Below are 20,931 nucleotides of genomic sequence, written 5' to 3' on the forward strand. Positions count from 1 at the left end.
TTTCACCTGGTCACGCGTACGTAACTCGAAGAACAATTCACACGTAATTAGAACGTGCCCCCGTTAGAAAGAGTTTGTCCTGTTTACCAGGAACTTGTGCACGCCAATCTCATTTAACGTAGCCGGTGTTCGACGCGAGCTATCGATTTCGCTACGTTAATTGTACCTGTCCGCCCAATAAAGCATTAAACGCGACGCCGAAAATGACTGGCGTTTAAAACAGAAATTAATTGATTCCACGGCAGATCAGTGACCACGCTGGGCGAAATCAGATTGCTCTGATTCATCAGCGGTGACTGTGCCACCCGTAACTTAATTTAACTATTTGGCTGCGGTTAGGCGAATCGAATTTTCCTTCGAAATTCACCAATGAATTTCAATCCATTAGTGACAAATTATTATTGTAATGGCAAAATCGAATTGATATCAGTATCTCTAAGAGACTCCTAATAAGGATCTTGAAACTGTCAGACCTTTGAGTAATCAGGATCCATGAATCTCTAATCGGAATACTTTTAATCTCAGTCTGAAGAAGTGTAGGTGACGTCTGATATGGGTCTGAACAGGTGCAAGTAAAACCTTATCTTTGTCTGAACAGCTGTAGTTAGTACATAACTTAAATCTGAGCAGGCATAATTAACATCATACCTGAGTCTGAACAGGTTCAGGCCCACTTTATCTTGATCTGATCAGGTGCCAGTAAAACCTTATCTGAGTCTGAACAGCTGTAGTTAGTACTTAACTTGAGTCTGAACAGGTGTAATTAACATAATACTTGAATCTGAACGGGATAAGTCTCACCTAATTTTGATCTGAACAGGTGCAATCAAAGCCATATCTGAGTCTGAATAGATATATCTAGTATCTGATCTGAGTCTGACCAGGTGTAATTAACATAGTACCTAAGTCTAACCAGGTTCAGTCTCACCTGATCTTGACCTCAACAGGTGCAATTTATACTTAACACATCTCTGAGCAGGTGCTAGGCAAACTTAGTATATCAACAAAATTGATCTACTGATACTTAATTACACTACACAGGGAACTTGATCTAAATGATATTCAACATCAGCGAACGTCTGATTGTCTATGCTACATTCACAAAGATAGAGACTGTGAATGAAGTGCATTATTCCTAATTCCTCATTCCCAAGTTGGATTCAGAAAATCTCTTCACTTGCTCTCTGCTCAGAGTGAATAACATAAAGGGTGATCACTTTGGTAAATATTTAGAGTTCCGAAAAGCCGGAACGTTCCGCGTGCCTATCGCGAGAGGCATTTGCAATTTCCCTGCAAATGAGTGTGCGGAAATTATTTTTCTCCGGCGCAGAGCCCGCGAGGGCGTGCATTTAAATTTGAAATTCTAAGGTCAACGATGCCAGCCACTTGACCCAAACATTCCCCCTCAAGGGAAAACCCGATTGTGTTCCTCATTTTCGTGACGACGCCAGAATCACGTGGCCGGGGCGCCATCAATTCCGCGAGAGGAAAATACTCTGCGAAATAGAGTGGAAAAAGCCGGGATCATTCGCGGGAAGTTTGTACATCAAAGGTGAATTTTGTTTAGTTAGCAACCACTCCGTGCGCGGGCTATCGGTGAAATTTCTGCCTTTTCGTTCTGGTGTTTCACAGTTTTATGCTTCCATCAAATGCGCCGAGCTGCGTGTAAAACGAAATGGAAGTGAATAGAATCCGCGTAACAATGGAAAATAACAGCAGATAGCTTTGGCAAATATTTTTTTTTTAAAGATCACATTTTCCGCCGAGCGTACGGTTACCGAATTCCCTTCTCGGGTTCTCAGTGCAACAGAACGCGAATCGAATATCAGTTCGATAGAACGGCGATCGCCGATATGACACGTGGAACATTTACCGGGTAAAATTATAAAGCTGTCCGTGACATGAACTGAATTAAAGCCCAAAAGGATAGCCGAACGTCTGTGAAATTTAAATTCAACCGGTAGCGAGCTTTTGTTTCAATTTTAACGTGACAATAAATATAGCCACGCAAAAAAATAAACTACCCATACTGCTGGTAGTGTTCCAGGAATTTGCATTGAAACACACGAGCACTTGTTGCCGAGTTAAACTGCATAATTCGTGAAATAACATCGGGATACGTACCGCTGGTACAAGTAGAACTGATCCTTTATTAGTCAGTCAAGTAGAACAGACAAATAATTATCTTACATGAAAAATATTGTTATTAACAATCTCAGTTTCATACTAGTCAGACATTAGTACAAAACGTTATTCATACGTCAGACATAAGTAGAATAAGTTGACCATTCGTCAGACATAAGTAAAAGAGTTTGCTTAGTCATTACACAGAAACAGAACACTGTTTTCACTTTTCATTCGAGTAGAACCATCTCCCGAAGAAAGACAGTGGAACAGGTTGCTCATTCGGCAACCAAAAGTAGAACAGCTGCCTCGTTAAGCAGACGAAAGTAGAACAGGTTGACTATTGGTCAGTCGGAATTAAAACGACCGTGCTGGTCAGACATGAGTAAATCACGCTTTCCATTCCTTATGCAAGCAGTACCGTCCCATAAGGTAGCCTAGTAGAATACGCAGCTAATTGGTCGTACAGAAGTAGAACAGGTGGCCCATTGGGCTGACAAAAGTAGAACAACGCGATTATTATCACGAATACGGAACACGCTGCTAGTTGGCACGTCGTTTTTTTCAACTGCGACGGAAATAACAGGTATCCGCATTAACATATAATATACAGGGTGTCCCATAAATATGAAACCAATGAATATTCATGAAATCCGATATTTTTGCAACACAACGCTCATAAATATTTACAAAATCCAAACTGACGATCGCGATTTCTATCGCAACAAAACCATTCGAACAAAATCCAAACCATCGAATCCATCTAAATCATTCGCGGAAATTTGTTTCAAAATAAAAACAAAAAGCCCAAAGGAGAGAGGTGGAAAACTGTGGTTTATTTTCAAATACTGCTTTAACGTCACGATTACGCGACAGGGAAACGTAACCTGACATTTACTGGGCACAGAAAATACGCGTCATGTTACACTGGCGAGCTTTTCTGTTCGAATGCTCGTTATTTTTTGTGTTTCGCGCATCAGAGCCACGTCGATAACGAACAGTAATTATTATTCGTCGCGCTCGCACCTATATATATATATATATAGATATACAGCTATAGGGAATGTTTTATGGGGTGAACGTGGGTTTCTGTTGAATCGAAATCAAGAAAGCACTGTCGCAAGCATTATCGGCAACGCTATTGTCCGATGAATATGCAGGATCCTCGAGCGGAACGTGCGCCGGATTATCGAGGATTTTATAAAGAGAATGCGCGAACAATTTTTAAGCAGCCGCACGCCCGGCTAAAAATGCAAAAGGACCTTGATCGATGCGATTCTTGCATTAAACACATGGTCCCCGTCGAAACAGAAATTTAACGCGTCCGCATATTTTCAGAACTGAATAATGGGGCAACTTTCAGCTGGAAGTTCTACTGGAAAGCTCGAATTGAAATTCCAGTTTGAAATTCGTGCTCCCCATTGTCATGGTAATTTCGGATAAATTATATTCGTAAATATATTTTCGAAGCAGCTTTTACATGGAATATTCTCAACAAGGGGAAATGAATAATTAAGAACGATGGATATCTTTTTTTGTAATTTGAGGAATGGGATAGTTTGATAGTAAAGAATGTTTTTATTTTAGTAGGAAATGGAATGTAATTAATAATTAATTTGCTGTGCAAGTTGGAAAATATGGTAATTAATAATTACGAGCTTTTGTTATTGTTTGAAATAATTTTTAAACGGTACAAAGGGATTAGTACTGAATTCCCTTGGTATTTGTTTAAAGTCTTTGCTCATCTGTTGTCATCCATGATAAAGGGCCGAGATTGTGAGCCTCTTAAGAGCAGCGTTAAACGCGCAATATTGCTTTCATTTCGCGTATATAAATCCGCTGAAGCCTGGTCTCTTTTTTCGTTCGCGGTGAAACCTTGAGTGTGGCCCACGGATTGACTTTTTTTCACGTCGGCTGAACGTAAACAGCTCAGACCGATGCTCCTGTTTCGCCTTACCTTCGCTCTTAAAGCCAAACTAATAAAACACGCGGAACTTAATAAAGTGGTGCTTTTAAAATTGATTTCCATCTTGCAGACACTACCCGGACGTTTCAAGTCTTCAGCAAACTGAGATTTAATGGAATCATCTAAATCTTTCTTCTTATTTCTTCATGCTTTGTTTAAAAATCTAAATTATTGTCAATTTGATGTTTCTGTTGTAAGATATAAATATCATTACTGCAACATTACAAGATTACTTGTTGAAGAGGATTTTAATAAATCTCGCTGCAGTTCAAGAGAAATGAATATTCTGTCCGAGATAATGAAATGGGCGTAAACAGGGAAGGAGTTCTTCCATCAGCAGACGTTTAATCTTAAAGAAATAGAATTTGCTTCAAAGAAATCACTCTTTGTCTTCCACCGTTCTGCATTCTATATTAAATTGAAATCGGGAAATGGGAATTATATTTCTTAGTTATTTCTGTGTTTCTGCATCCACAAAAAGGAGTAAATAAAATTTAAATCGAAGAAACAGGGATGTAGTTTCAACCAAACTTGACTTAACTTCAACTTAAGTTGGACTCGTGTTCAGCTTAAGTTCCAAGTCAAGTATGGTTTAGAACTTGACTAAAGTTCGGTCCAAGTTTTCACTTAAATTTAACTTAAAGTTATAATCAAGTTTCAAGTCAAGTATCGTTTAGAACTTGGCCCAAGTTCGGTTCAAGTTTTAACTTAAGTTAGACTTAAAGTTCAGCTCAAGTTCTAACTGACGTTCCAACTCAAGTGTCACTTAAACTTCACTTAATGTTTACCCAAACATTTCAGGCTGAATTGATATACAACTTATGGCAAACAGGCAGTTAGCATACAATTTTTGTAGGTTATCACATACTTGATCTACATGGGCTATTGTGAAATGAAACTTTTCCACGATTAAAATATTTGCAACATTGTGACGTAGGCAGCCAATATCGCTGGAGAAGCTTAAAAAGTTAACTCTACGGTCTCGCCCTCGGTGAGCTCGAGCTCAACTGGCCAATCGATATTACCTGTTGTTCGAACCGCAATATCGTGTTTGATTCCAATCAATAAGTGAATCCCACATTTATTAAAAAAATTCCCAAACGATTTTCCAATTAACTGTTGTACAGTGATTGAAGTTTTTCTGTTAAATAATACATGACTTAATAAAACTGTGAAAGTCCATGTCTAAAGCACTGGTTGATTTCTGTATCAACTTTTTCTATACACTAACATTTACTAATTTCCTTCGATAACAATGAAGACTAATGAGTTTGTTTAAATAACCAATATTCCTTAAAATCAAACTTTAAAAAATTTACTTTTCCATTGTTACTTTAATCGTTATATACCACTTGATTTAATCGAGTCAATTATTTTTCAATTTTTCAATTTTCCTGTCTTTGTAATTTAATGTCAACTCTCAGAGGTAAAGTAAGAACGGCCAACCAGAAAATCTGACTGAACAGAATGATGAATGCACCAGAGTAAAACCCACAAAACATAACGAAAGTTCACTTATTGTACAGAATATCAATCTTCAGATATCTTCTTGTATAATGCTTTTATTGTCTGCTTGACGCTCGGTGCGCAAAAAATCATTGCATAATACAATCAGCACGACTCTTTTGGGAATTGAACTCAGTGACACTGCTTCTTTCATGACGTACCTCGAAACGACAGAAATAGTATCACGAGTAAGAACAACTTACCTCTTTTCGTAACACGCAAGAATAATTTTTTCATTCCTTTATAACAATTGTTATCTAGTAACAAATAATTTAACATAACTACCATAACATAGGTTATTTACAAAATTAATCTACCATACACTGTTTATTACAACTTGATAATTCTTATCACGTTATAATTAATAAAAATGATTAATTTTATGGTTTTCTATTTTCAGTTTCAACTAACAATTTTTTAAATTGATCAGAAACCATTACAAGAAGCAAACGTGCAGATAAAGTAAATTAGACTTGAGTCACAAAACCAATCTCAGATGATAAGAGTTCCCTGGAAGCATGTCTGACTAAACACTGGTCTTATCCACTTGAACAAGCGCAGTATAATACCATTATGGAGTTCCTTTCCAATCTCTTTTCCCGCGTATCAACAAATAAGTAGATCGAATGCCATATTCGAATTGAGAAACCTTGTTCCACTGAATCTACAACCTGCAGTTATAGTAATTGAATCTGAAAAAAAATAACAATACTCTGAAAACAGTTTCCAGACGTTGTCTCGATTCAGTAGAAATCGTGAATACTAAGAGGACATTAAGGAAATATTAGTTTTACCGACGTGTTGCATCGTAATAGAGTAATCAGAAGTTGGTTTCACGCTAATCAGGATTCATTATACACTAACTTTTAATGTAGTCACCGGACAAGACCTTCCTAACTTAATATTACACTTGTGCGACAACACGTTGTTTACGTTAATTACAAACGAAATTCCGAGGAAGCTTTATATCTGACACTGTTTATATTAACTTCATTAACTCCACTGACATAACAAAATCATTGTTACTAAATTTGTTCGCAGCTTCATTGTTAATAAAATTAATAAAATATATCTGTCAATCGTGAGAAACACAGACCAGTGGAATAGATCCATCGATAACCAGACTAACACAGTAAATACACCAGGATACCTATATCACTTTTCAGATCAGTAGAATAGGCATATTAGTCAGACTACTAGAACACATCCCTCATGCTTAAAACTTACAAAACAACTTTCTTACAGCCAGGCTAACAGTAAAGTATACCCATCATTTATCAGGCTAACAAAACAGATCAGACTCTCATTGCACAGGTGGAACAATGTCGTTATAAGTCAGACAACTAAGCTGGTCCATTACCGAATAAATCGATCGTCTGACAAATGAAACACCCTAACTACTGCAGACACACTAAAATCCTCTACATCAATCAATCACGATACTCGCACCACTGTCAATTTAAAAGACAAAATACAAGTCACGTTACAGTTTCAAAAAAGAAATTTTTTGTTCCACAGGTGGAACTTATAATTTCCCGTTCTACCCCATAGCACCGTAATTGGCTATAAAAGCAACAGGTTCACGATTCGACGGACAAATCCAGACCATTGAAAATTTTTAATTAGCGGATCAAATGACCGTGATCAATTCTTGACATACATTTAACGAGTGAAATGCACGAGTCCGCTGCCCGTTCAAACGGGCTGATTAAAACGGACAATATTCTCCCTGTTTCCCCGGCACGGATATTTATGATCGCGAGATCTGACGGTCGAAGCACAATCGATGCCGCGAAATTCAGGCTCGCGTGTCCCGTCCGTCATATTTCGTAATTTCCCGGCGATCCGGCCGCTCGTTATTCCTATTTTACGAGCGACCCGGCCACGCCCCCCATAGGATTATGGGGATCAGTTCGCCGTGAGAAAGAACGACTGCCACGAAATTCCTCCCGCAATTATTCAACGCCCTGTCGCGGCCATTTTGGTCTTGGAATCACGACACGACACCCCTTCGATTCGCCAGCGTGGCAATTCATTGTTTAAATATTTGACCAGTTCACGATTCCCGCTGTGGAAAGCTTGATTCAAGATAAACTGCCTTGCGAATAGAGAATGGTTAGGAAATTGACCTATATAGAAGTTGAACTTGATCAAGTTTCATTCAATAGTTCTATTTTTAATTATTCTGAATTGAAGTGAATCAAATTTGGTAGGATAATTATTTAAGTTGGCCAAGTTGAGGAAAATGGAAAAGAACCATTGATTACTTGATCTGAAATTGAACTGAGTTTTATGTAAACTTGATTTGAACTTAACGTGAACCTGATCTAAGTTTAAAGTGATCTTAATGTAAGTTTAAGATGAACTTTATTTGAACATGACCTGACTTGATCTGAACTTACTATAAAATTAATCTAAAGTTTATCTGAACTTGATCTGAACTTAATGTGTGTGTGAACTTGATTTAAGTTTAAAATTACCTTAATCTAAGTTTAATGTGAACTTTATCTGAACTTGACCTGACTTGATCTGAACTTACTATAGAATTAAACTAAATTTGATCTGAACTTGGTCTGAACTTTATCTAAAGTAAAACTACAACTTTCACAAAAACGTATTATATAACTGTTACTATTATTTGATTCCACCAAAAATACATTTCTATATGAAAAATTATTTCCACAAACCTTTGATTTCTCTCTGCACTTCAATTACACTTGAAAGTCGAAGAAATACAAAATAATCGAAGCGTTAAGTTCAAGTAAATAATGTTTATTATAAAATATCCAGCTATCATTATACTAAAGCCATCTTTACCCAACGAAGAGCCAATAAAAGTGTACACGTGCTTCGAATAATTCAATGAAGTATCTGCCGGCATAATATTGGAAGAGCCTCGCGAGTAATCTTGTTCGTTATTCTACGCTATTTCTAATTAGAGTGGGATATGGGACGCAGGTCGTACCAGAAGGAAAAACGTGTGACCTCTCGCGTGAGATTCAATCGAGTGAATTTCGCAGAATGTTGAGCAGGCAGGGACGCTTAATCGTCCGGCCCACGGCCTCGTTATTCGTTTCCAATGTGCATACGAGGGTCACGGAAAGAAGGGAATTGAGGGATTTCATCGCACAGGCAGTCGGGGGTAATGTCTCCCGATCTATCGATCCAACGACTCAAGGTTCGAGGGCTCGTAAGTTTCGTAATACTTTCGACGAGCTCCGTTTACCGAAGCCAAACTTGGAAATTGAAAGTAGACGTGCTTAACTTTTAAAAAGATTCCCCTTCTTAATTATTAACGAATCCTTCATCCAATCTAATCAATTTTTCGTTTAGCGAGGAAACTTAAGATGGACTTGCTTAATTTTTAAACGGATTTTCTTCTGAAGTATTAATTAACTCTTTATCCATTCCAATGAATTTACTTTGGTAAATGAATTTCTAAGTAGAAGTGTTTCGTTTGATTATTAATAAATTCTCTATCGAGTTTAATCAATCGTTGATTGATTAATAAATGATTTTAACGTTGATTGCATTACAAAGAGTTAAAGGAATAATTAATATTTCATTTCTTATGATTGATAGTAGTTGTTTTCATTCTCGAATACGTACATTGTCTGAATCTCTTCTTTCGGTTTTGATACTGTAATTTATTTTCGTGTCTGGGGCAGTTATATCGAGAATAAATTTGTTGTCTCCTGTCGGACATAGAATAAACGACGCCAGGAAGAATTTGCGATTTTAATTAATCTCCTACCGCGGAGGATGATTCGTCGCGACCGGAAAATTAATTAACGCCCCTGTCAGTTCTAACATGTACAAGAAGAACAAAATCGTGAAAAAGTTTAATGAAATATCTAGTCGGAAAAATTGATGGTAACGTAAACGGATTTTATAATTTATTTATAGACACAAATATGCATTGTTGTCGATTGTTTGGATTTATTTAAAAATGCATTATTAAAAAAATGTTGTTTCTTCCATTTGTAATTTAACTTCACAATTTATTATACGCCCAGTATATTCTTGATTAAGATAGAAACGATAAATGCCATAGATTCTTCGAATAATTACTCGGAATTTGTTTAATGCAGTTGCTTGAATTCTCGGAAAGGAATTCCACGAATAATCATACCAAGTTCCAGACAGGAATATTCCGGCCTTCCCAAGTAACCGAGAGAAATTGGAGTACATTAAAAACAGCACTTATTTTTGCGGTTCCTGAACAAACCGACGGCCCACCTTCATTAATACACACAGTACAATCATTACGATGGAAGAGAACAATTTCCGTGCTACTTTCTAGAATAAATATGATCTCGATGCTTTTCATTTCTCCTTTCAAGCCGTATCTTTTTACCACGATACATTCATCTCAATGAAACATGTATACTTATTTATTGGAGAATCTCTCACTTCTAAACAATCTTCTTTCCTTTTTCCTAATAATACAATAATAACAAAGTAATATTAACTATTTACCGTCTAGTCTAACTGATAAATAATAATACGGTAAATCTAACAAATAATATGATAAATAATAATAATATAAATGATAATACAGTAAATCTAACAAATAGTATGATAAATAATAATAATATAGATAATAATACAGTAAATCTGACAGATAATATGATAAATAATAATAATATAGATAATAATACAGTAAATCTAACAAATAATATGATAAATAATAATAACACAATAAATACTAATCATCTATTCATTACCAATCAAGTTCAACAACAAACGTCTCAATCTTTTCCCTTACCTTCTGCAATGCATGGGTGCAACAGGCCAGCTCCTCCTCGTTCTAAGAATAATAGCAGGAGGTTTCGCATGGCCCACGACAGGCGCCGAGGTACGTCCCTGGTTCCTTTTTCCCCAGAGATGACCACCGCCGCTGCCAGGGCCCCCTCCGACACCCGGTATACCGGGATGAGGTCCACTCTCACTACACGCTCGCCTCGGCCACATCTCACGTTTCCTGTCGTCGCACTTCATCATTTTCTACTGAGAAAAATTCCTTCCCGCTCACTCGGACACAAGGATAATACGTCACCGTTGGAAACGATTCACCGAAGAAAATCCACGACCGAAACGAACGAACCCACCACACGCCCACGGGAATAGTGACTTTCTTACCACGCCGGAAAAAATTTCTCTTCTTAACGGTCGTTCCTCGCTGAACCGAGATCCTTCGAAACTTTCCTCGCCTTTGCTCCGTCAGGAATTCCTGCGGACTCTGTGGCGATCATGCTGACGACGATCCAGTTGTTTTAGTACTAGTGTTGGGCTTTTTTGGCTTGCTGGCTTCTCTCCTCTTTTGTCTTCCGAGCGATGAAAAATCCTCTAAGTTGAATCAGTTCGATTGGACCCTCAACGGAATCCAATTTTGGATCCCCAATTTTCTGCTATGTGTGGTTCCCTGGACACTTTCGCCATCGAATCATCCGGTAAATAATCTTCTTTTCCCTAGTCTCTGTAGAATTCTCTATTATTTTTATTTTCTTTGTTGAGGAAATGTTTCATTTCCTTTGTTCTCGATGCCGCATTTTTCTGTTTCGAATGTTTTTGTTGATTCAGAGGTGTATGATGCTACTTGTGTGATAGCTTTCTGAATTTCTCAGTTGGTTTCAGTTGGATAAAAACATTTTCACCTTTTTCTAGACTCGAACCTGGGACCTTGAGATTTGTAGTCAACCGTGCTATTGGGCAAGCCAAAGATGCTTGAGGTGAAACTGCGATGCTATTTCTCCTATGTGCAGTACTTTAATTTCATTCGAAGTACAGACTGTATGATAATCAAAATACATTTGATCCTGAGCCTTGAAATATAGTAGAAGATTTCGTGAGAGATTTGATGATAAAATTTCTAAAATCCTGTGCGAGTACTATATCTTCTGTTAGTATTCTCTTGATGCTACGTTCTTAATCGTTTCGTAAGCTTGTAAAAATCTAAGTCCGATCGAAATGGTGCGTATAAAAGCGGAGTGTTTGGTCCATTAGACGAGACGTCGAATAATTGTGAAAAATTTGTAAAGACGAATACCCACGATTCGAGAAAAATAGCGATTAGTATAATCTATAAGTAGAATCTGCCTACGTAATAAATTTGTATAGTATAGGAATTTTTAGTGAGGTGCTAGTGACGGTTACGTTGAAAATTTTAGACCTCACGTTGCACAAGAAGCTCCCTGCCTTTTCCGATTTTACGTCTGCAGGTGTAAAAATTCAGATATCAGACATTTCGATCGTTGAGCCAACCGATAGTGATTACGAGCCAGAATTTTACGCCGATCAGTTCTCGTAGCATCACTCTCCTCCTCAATGTCTGCTAGTTCCATCTGAAATTGCAGAAGAAATCCCGCAGTGAGCTATTGTGACCCGTGCGTCGCTGCACCTGTCGTAAAACCGGAGAGACTCGAAAGATCTGCATTTGCAACGCGACTTTATGATTCGTGGAACGGTTCGGAGTATGACGCGCGATGTATTTTACGAGATCGGATGCTGCTTGTGCCCTTGGACTTTAAAAACGCGGGCACGATAAAGGGTCTGGGATGACAAGGATATAGAAAGATGTGGAAGGATATGGTCCATGAAATTTTGCAGCTTGTACGGATATGCATGATAACGGACGATGGTAAAAGAACAATTTAAGTAAACTGTTATGTTCACATGACTTTATGGACAGTAAGACAAGGGACGTTAAGTTTAATCTGTCGCAAGATTGAGTAACGTTATGGACATTATTGAATCAAATTTTCTGAGCTATGGGAGAAGTGGTATAGTACAGATAAGTGGAGCTTCTATAAAAACAGAGTAAATATGTAAAAGTAACTCTGTAAACATGACTTGGAGAAAATAACTGGACATCATAAGGAACAGTGGTTATGGAAAATAACTGAACAAACCAGTAGTAAAGTCTATTATTATAGAGACAAGTAGTGAAACCTGAGATTTATCAGCCAAGCAGTGAATTTTATATCTGAACAGGAAAGTAGTAACATCTATCAATGATCAGCCAAGTAGAAAAGGACTACCATTCAGTAGATAAGTAGTAAAACCTACGATTGACCAGAAAAGTAATAAAACCCACGATTGACCAGACAAGTAGTGAAGTCTATATCTGAACTATAAAGTAGTACCATCTATCAATGATCAGCCAAGTAGAAACGGACTAACATTCAGCAGACAAGTAGTAAAATCTACGATTGACCAGCCAGGTAGTGAAGTCTACATCTGATCAGACAATCTGAAAATCCCTTTAGATTGATCAAAGCGATAGTCAAGCTCTCAAAGCATCTCGTCCCACCAGTAATGTAAAATCATTGTTCCTGAAAGTCGTATAACCGAAACACCTATTGTCTTCCATTTCTTGAGCTTAAACGATCCATTAAGTTCCTGCGTCTTAGCTCAGGTTATATAACTTTCCGAGGATACCCTGCAACGTTCCCCATAAAGTTAAAGGTTGCTCGAAGTGACTGGAAGCTAGCCTGTTAGCGCTGATTGAATCTTCAAGGCACGTCCCGGCCCACGTCGTTCGAAATACCTGTCGAATACCATGCCTCCCCAAACAAAGGGGCACAAACACGCGTTCAGACGGGCAACCGAAGTAATTTGATTCAATTTCTGTGCACTTGGCCTGCGACAGGCAATTTCGCTCCTCAACAAGTGGTCAAATTCCAGGGAGGACTCTTCTGAAATCAATCGAAGCGAAATTGCCGGCCTGGAGACTTCGAATGTTTACCAATAAAATCAGCTCCGTCATCCGTGGACGCCAGCTGATTATTCTAACCGAGACGTCGCGTCCTGAACGCGGAATATTTCAAAGAATTTTTACTGCCAGGTCAAGTTGACTTGCCACTCTGACTCTGTCTACGTTAAAAGGGTAATTTCTTAAACTTCCGAGCTCTTGAGAGCAAACATGAGAGGCGGAGACAGTACGCACTGCACCGGTCCCTGCAAGACGCACTGCAGGGAACCGGATTGTAGGTTGCTGCTTCTTTTTCCCTTTGCCAGCCTCGTGAATTTAAAATGAACCATCCTTGCCCGCAGAGTGAACCCTATTCCAGCTGGGTTGATGCATCGGTTGGAATCCTTTTACCGATCTTTTCCAGTCTCATTAGCCAGGAGATTAACCCTTTGAACTCTGTAGGCTCCAATATTGCACCAGGAATAATATTAGATATTTTAATGAATCTTAAAGAAATTAGCCTACAATTATTAGATCTTTCACACATCCAAATTTTTCACTAAGAAGGAAAATAAAAGATCTAAGAAACGTTATAGCAATTTTCATTTTCGCTAGGGACACTATAAAAGGTAGTTGCAGTTGCTGATAGATTACAAAACCATCTGGAGTGATAAGGGTTAATATTGAAAAGTTGTTTAATAAAAGTTCGTTTTAGATAGTTTTGCCAAGCAATTGAACAGGCTTTAGTTAACACATTTGAAAGAGATTGTTAATTGAGATTAACGTGTTTTGCAGAAGAAGCTTGTGTGATATTCTTGTGAATATTCTAAGTAGAATAGGTCGACCAGTGATTAGACAGTGTTCCTTTTCAAAGTAATAAGCTGAGCATAAAGAACTGCGAATTAATATGAACATATTCTAATGGAATAAATCGAATATCATTATAAATACACAAAGTAAAATAGGTCAACCAGTGACCAGACGATGCTCCTACCAAATTAATAAACTGAGCATAAAGAACAGCGAATTAATATGAACATATTCTAGTGGAATAAATCGAATATCGTTAAACACACAAAGTGGAATAGTTCAGCCAGTGATCAGACAATGCTCCTATGAAACCAATAAACTGAACATAAAGAACTGCGAATTGATATGAACATATTCTAATGGAATAAATCGAATATCATTATAAACACAGAAAGTGGAATACGTCAACCAATAGTCAGACAACGTTCCAATCAAACTATACGTAATTTCCAACGAACCAGCAAATCAGGAATGTTAATTACACCGTCAGTAGGATTTCTTTCGTCCCACATAACGAGAAATTTCGTGGACCGAACACGGACGCCAAAACTAATTTTCGACCACGTTAATTTGCAACATACTTGCGGCCGCGAATCATTGTTCCTCGCAACAAAACTCGAACCACCGCGCTGCAAACCAACCCCGGCAACCTAATTACAATCGCACACATTGAAATTAAGTGGAGCCAGCCACTGGTTGAGCATGAAAACACGGTTTTGCAATTCCGCCGATGGAAAACGGACGAGTGGTAATTTGTTTAAAATTAAAACACGACGACTCCGTGTCGCTGAAACGACGCTGCAGTTATTTTCCACGGCTGAACGATCTGAATTGCAACGAGCGGTGCACTCGAGTGCAGCTCGACGACACTCGAAAGGAAATTCGAGACGGCTGCGAGAAAAGATGGTTAAGCAAACGGCAGACTGCGAGTAGAGGACCGTTACCCGCGTGCTAGTTAGGGAAAGCAACCGTGACACGGCACACAACTGCTGGACTTGTTATTTCATCGATCCTTCACGATTCGCGTCTCAACATTCTGTTTTCCTTTACCTCGCCGTTTCCTTTTCCCCAGAAAAGATTGGCTTCGTTGTGTGGCCGACATTATCGATTCCCACCGGGAATACGAAAAATATAAACATCTGTTGATTGTACCGTTTGTTGTGAAAGACAATTTGAGACACTTAACGGTTTAGAAACTCCAACTAAAATGTTTCGATCGAAAGAAGTATAAAACTGATCAGAATTGTTTAAAGCCTGATATATACTACTTTCTAAAGATTATATTGTTTATAAAAACCTCGGAAACTATGACCTAGGAATTTTCATGAAATTTGATATATTAGTTCAGTGTAACTTTGTTAGGATTTTAAATTAAACAATTATTTTTCGGTTTATTACTAAGGTTCAACATTATTAATATTACTTTCAGGCTCCATTATTGGCGATTATTATTATTATCATAATCATCATTTTAAGACTATATTATTATCATTACTTTCAGGCATTAATCTTGCACTATGTTATTATTAAGTTTCATCCTTTGATTACCTAATTACAATATAAATAAATATTCTCCCTCCAACATCGTCCTTTGACGCCCACTGCGTCCCTTAATCCTCTGAGACATCCAGTATAAATACCCAGGACACCCCGGCATCCTGGCGCATGGATCAGCCCCCTAACTCGCCAATAAACGCCCTAATTCCATTTCCACAGGAACCAGCAGCAGCAACCGCAAAAGGTGTCGAAAACTAAATACGACGAAAATTTGTCAACGGGGACAAACGTTTCGCTAATTGCATTCGCATCACGCGAGCCGGTAGCCAGTAAATAGAACGGGGTCCGCGGAGGCATTCAGCGTGCTCTGAGCGTTGTTACGGAGTCAATGCAGCGTGGGAAGGATCGTTGGACAGAGGCGCGAACAAAAACGTTTGCCCGGGCAGTCAATGCCGCCAAATTGGTCCGCCCAGTGATTTTTGCCTCGGCACGCTCGATTTCACGAGAAACTGTCCTATCAGTCAGGTCGAAGTTCGACCAGGTGAAAATTATGAAATGGGATCAGCTGATTGAACACGAGCTGAAGTTTGCTTGCAGGTAGCTAAAAAGGTGAAAGGGAACTCGAGATTCCAGGGGACACTATTTTCTTAAAAATTGTCTTGCCAGTGATTCTTGGTTAGGTATCCCCAATTTTACGAGAAAATGACCTACCAGTCAGGTGAAAACTGAAAAATACGATCAGCTGGTTGGACATAAGCTAAAGTTTGCTTGCAGGTAGCTAAAAAGGTGAAAGGGGATTTGAGATTCTTTGGTTGAGGATGGAGCACTGAAAGGTGTCCAGGGGACAACTTTTTCTTAGATATTGCCTTGATGGTGTGAGGAGAAGGACATCGGAGAAACTGTACCGCGGAGGCTGGAGGGAAAAAAAGGACAGAGGTCCCGAGGCAGCGAAATAAACATCGGAGGGGAGAGCCTCCAGCTCGTAAACCTGAGGATTTTATGAGAACGCCGTGTGGAGGTCGAGGAGTCGTGGGACGTGGGTGGATCTTTATTGCGACTTTTCATCGGCGGTGATTCATTACATGAAAAATAATTTCAGGGTGTAGGTCGGACGCTATGGGAAGGGAGCTGATTTAATCTTCCGGGGCGAAAAATCGTGTCGAAATTTAATAGCGGTTGATGGGAAGACGAGTGGAGAACGGCGCTGTTGAAAAGGGTAAAGGTTGATTCGAGATAGAAAATCTTTATTACGAAACTTTCCACGATGTATGGAGAAATAGGTTATTTTACAGACACGTGTTATGGACTCTTGGGGATAGAGTGGGCTGATTAATGTTATAAGTGCTTTGGAGTAAGTGGACTAAGTGCTAAGTAGTTTGCTAGAGGCACTATTCAAACCATAAGTGCAGGTAAATAATTGATTAAAGTAGTTTAAGTACACCACTGATCATACAAGTAGTCTGAGTCAAGCATTTATGAGACAAGTGATTCAAATAAACCAGTAATTTGTCAAATAGATTGAAGAACTGATCAGACAAGTATTTGGAATAAAACATTTATGAAACAAGTAGTACAAATAAACCATTGGTCAGAAAAAATTGCTTGAGAAAATTCTTCAAAACATTAATTTTTGAAAAGTACTTCCAATAAATCATGAACGTGGTTTAAGTCAACCCATAATCAAATAAGTAGTTCAGTCAGTAATTAATCAGACAAGTAGTATATAGCTTAGGATACCGATTCATATGATTTGTTGGTAAAACTGAACCATCCTGCCAGGAGTTTTTAAAACATAAACGAACCAGTACAGAAACTTTAAATTTCAGTTTGTTCACGGATAGAGATGAAGGACAAAGCTTTCAGTAATTCCAGTGTGACGTCCACTAGGAATAATTACCGCGATTTATTCATCAAAGACACAGACGCGTGTGTACTCTACGGCTTTCTGTGCTTGGCGGTAAAAGTGAAGCCGGATCGAGGGTCCAATTCTCTACGGTGATACGATGAATTCCCATAGTTTCCTAGTTTCAACAGATCCACGGTAACAATTTTCAACCGCGCGGACTGGGGACCGCGAAAATGCCTGATGATGAAATAGAAATTATTCATGACCAGTCTGTCTAGAAATAGACAACTATGGCGCAAGAGATAATTGGAATTAGAGACCCACATAGCTGGATCGTATGAATTCTGCAGGAAGCGTTCCACATTTTGCATAATAATTATCGAACATTGATTTACAAGCTAATGCTCAGTTTTTGTTTAAATTTCAAACCAATTATAGTAGTATTAAAATTCAAACAAAACATTAAACAATATTCTATTAAACTTTGTTTCATCTTTAATTACATTTTGCAGTTGACTTTTTTAATGTAAAAACTACGACAACTTATTACTCACAATTACACAGAATTCAGTGAAATAATTATTAATATAACGAATAATTAAAATACACATATTTCTCGTTTCATTGATGTATAGCATCATCTTTTCCAAGAAAAATGCAGCTGTGTATTGCATCCTCGATTATTAGAGAGTCGTGAACAAGTGAACGTCGATACGTGGCAATAACGAGACCCATTCCAGGAAGTCTGGGGATAATGACATCGTTCAAAGGCTTTGAAATATCATTCCAAATCTTTCCTTAATTATATCGCTGTCTGTCGAAGTTCAATTTTGCTGTTGACTCAATTTGATCCTACTAGAATTTTCTAGCAGGAGATTCATTCTTCTGTGCAAATATCCTTTAATTTCAGAATGACAACATTGTCTTGTCATAACTCTGGAAATATGTAGTTTAAATGCATGACTCCATAAAGCAAGCTACAGACGATGAAATTTCGATCTGAGGCCTAAGGGGTAGTTCGAAGAACTCGTCTTGTTGATATCGATATTTTCTTATCAGATGTTGTTCCAGCCAAGTTTCTGTCGAGGTATGTATAGATCACTAACTTTTCCATTTCGACCGGCAGAATAAAATAGAATACGAAGACGACTGGGACGACGAAGCAACATTTGAAGGTCCAGTAACCCTTTTCTGGCTCATTTCTAATCAGCACTCCTTGAAATCTTGGAACGACACCATTTTTTTCGCTCCCTTTGTGCAGTGGGACCGCTAATGGAAATCCACTGTAATTGGAAACAATGTGGACCTCTATTCACACTACCAAATTATAGAAACTAATCTCGACTCTCGTTAAAAGTGAAATTCTGCTGATTGTCTGACCAGTATCTGGGTTATTCTACTTATGCCAATGATCATCCTGTTCCATTTCATGCCTAATGATTAATCTATTCTACCTCATGATCAGTGATTAACCTATTCTACTTGTCTGATCAATTACTTGTTTGTTCTACTTGTCTGATTAATGGTTAACGTATTCTACTGCCTAATCTTTTATCTCTTCTGTTGATCTAATTACTAATGCATCTCTACCATTCGTGAGCCCATTGTCCACCCAATTCTAATTTTATTAATTATTGTCTCACTCCACTTGTCTGACCAATTACTGTCCTCCACTTTCCCCAAACTTTCTAGACGAAGTCCTCTGCGAAATTTGAATGATTCTATTACAAGTTCCTTTTCCTACTTTTTTCCAGTTCTGGGACTCCGTTCGCCAACTTCAGAAGTTCACATTAATCCACTGTCCCTCATTAGCTGCCCACGTGAAAAATGGCCTGACCAAATTCTAACCAACTTCATTGCTCGCAGCACCTCGTTCGTCCTGACAGTGATTCATCAACGTTGCTTTGGCCGAGGTTCACACGAGCCGTCACGAGGAAAACTACTTTCTCTTTTCTTCCCTTCTCGGCCCTCCACCCTCCTGCCACACACGTATTCTACCGTGAAGCACATTTTGCGAGAGGAACGGGCTGAACTTGTAATAAGGAAGGGATAGAAGCGTTGGAAGAGTTCGTTCAACTTCCCATGTAGCTACGGTCAAAGGACCGTTGGAGGAACAGAAAAGTTGCAGCGCTATCGATCTTCTGTGATTGCAGTCTGCCTGGCAGTCAACCTGCACTACTTTTCTTCTTTACGAAAGGTAAGAGATAGAGTGCATGTGGGCTTCAGATTCTGCTGGATCACATTTTATTAAATTTTATAACAGGCATAAACCCTCCACTAGTTCTTTCGTAACAATTTCGTTCCTTTTAGAGTTTCTAAAATTGCATTTGAAAATTCTGGAATATTGTTAATGACGTACTTACGAGTTCTTTACTCTGTCGTTTGTTTATCTATTCATCGTTTCATTCAGATTTTATATAATTTTGTTGGTCACATATTTTTATGTATTTATATAACTTAAATATTTATATAGTTTATATATTTATATATTTATATGTTTATATATTTATATAACTTATATATTTATATGTTTATATATTGATATGTTATATATTTGTATATTTATATATTTATATATTTATATACTTATATATTTATATATTTATATATTTATATGTTTATATATTTATATATTTATATATTTATATGTTTATGTATTTATATAACTTATATATTTATATGTTTATATATTGATATGTTATATATTTGTATATTTATATATTTATATATTTATATACTTATATACTCACATACTCATATATTTATATATTTATATACTCATATACTCATATATTTATATATTTATATATTTATATATTTATATATTTATATATTTATATATTTATATTCAGCCTTTCCATACTCAATAACACGCTCACTTCCCAAAGACACGTAGTTCCAAAAAACAGCGAAACGCTATCACCGACATTTTTAATAATATCTCAATTTTGCATATAAACAGAAAACTCCAACAGGGCTAACAAAACTTTAATCAACTCAGAAATAATATTACTCCCAGTAAAATGGAGTGACAGAGAGAAAAACTCTCCCCAGCCCCTAAGATAATCCTACTAGCCACACCGGCGTGACTCGAGTCCACGTTTCTTAACAACGTATTCTAATTGTATAAAAAAAAAAAAAAACAGAAGTGAGTGCACCGTACGAAATACATTCGCAGAGATATTCCACCGAGGCTTGCGATGAAACAAAATTTAGGTGGTTCTCGTTGCTCTTGTTTTTATAAACACACCCTTCCCGTTTCGCTGGGAACGGTGGCGTCGCTGATACGTCGAGAGGGAAAACAGAAAAACGGAGCACGAGTGTTCCTTTTAACGTGTCCGTACGGCTCGCGAAATTGATAATTCTAGCACACCGTGCGCGGCGATCTCATTTTCGTATTATTCTGCAGCGACGATTACTTTCGAAACCCGTTTCGCGAATATAACGCGGAGAACGTGGCGACCAGGTGTTCCGGGAACAGCTTTCGCT

General features: G+C 37.9%; 2 protein-coding genes across 2 annotated transcripts in view; one reads left to right on the forward strand and one right to left on the reverse strand.

Moving 5' to 3' along the window:
• Nucleotides 1-16,187, forward strand: part of LOC116424646 (uncharacterized) — a 101,305-nt gene extending 85,118 nt beyond the window's left edge. The window contains exon 4 of the mRNA XM_031971356.2: nucleotides 15,816-16,187. The gene's annotated coding sequence lies outside the window, so the exon portion shown is untranslated. The remainder of the gene's footprint in view (nucleotides 1-15,815) is intronic.
• Nucleotides 1-20,931, reverse strand: part of LOC116425041 (uncharacterized) — a 90,647-nt gene that overhangs the window by 13,923 nt on the left and 55,793 nt on the right. The window lies entirely within an intron of this gene.

This window comes from Nomia melanderi, chromosome 2, assembly GCF_051020985.1.
Source record: "Nomia melanderi isolate GNS246 chromosome 2, iyNomMela1, whole genome shotgun sequence".
NCBI classification, from domain to species: Eukaryota; Metazoa; Arthropoda; class Insecta; order Hymenoptera; family Halictidae; genus Nomia; species Nomia melanderi.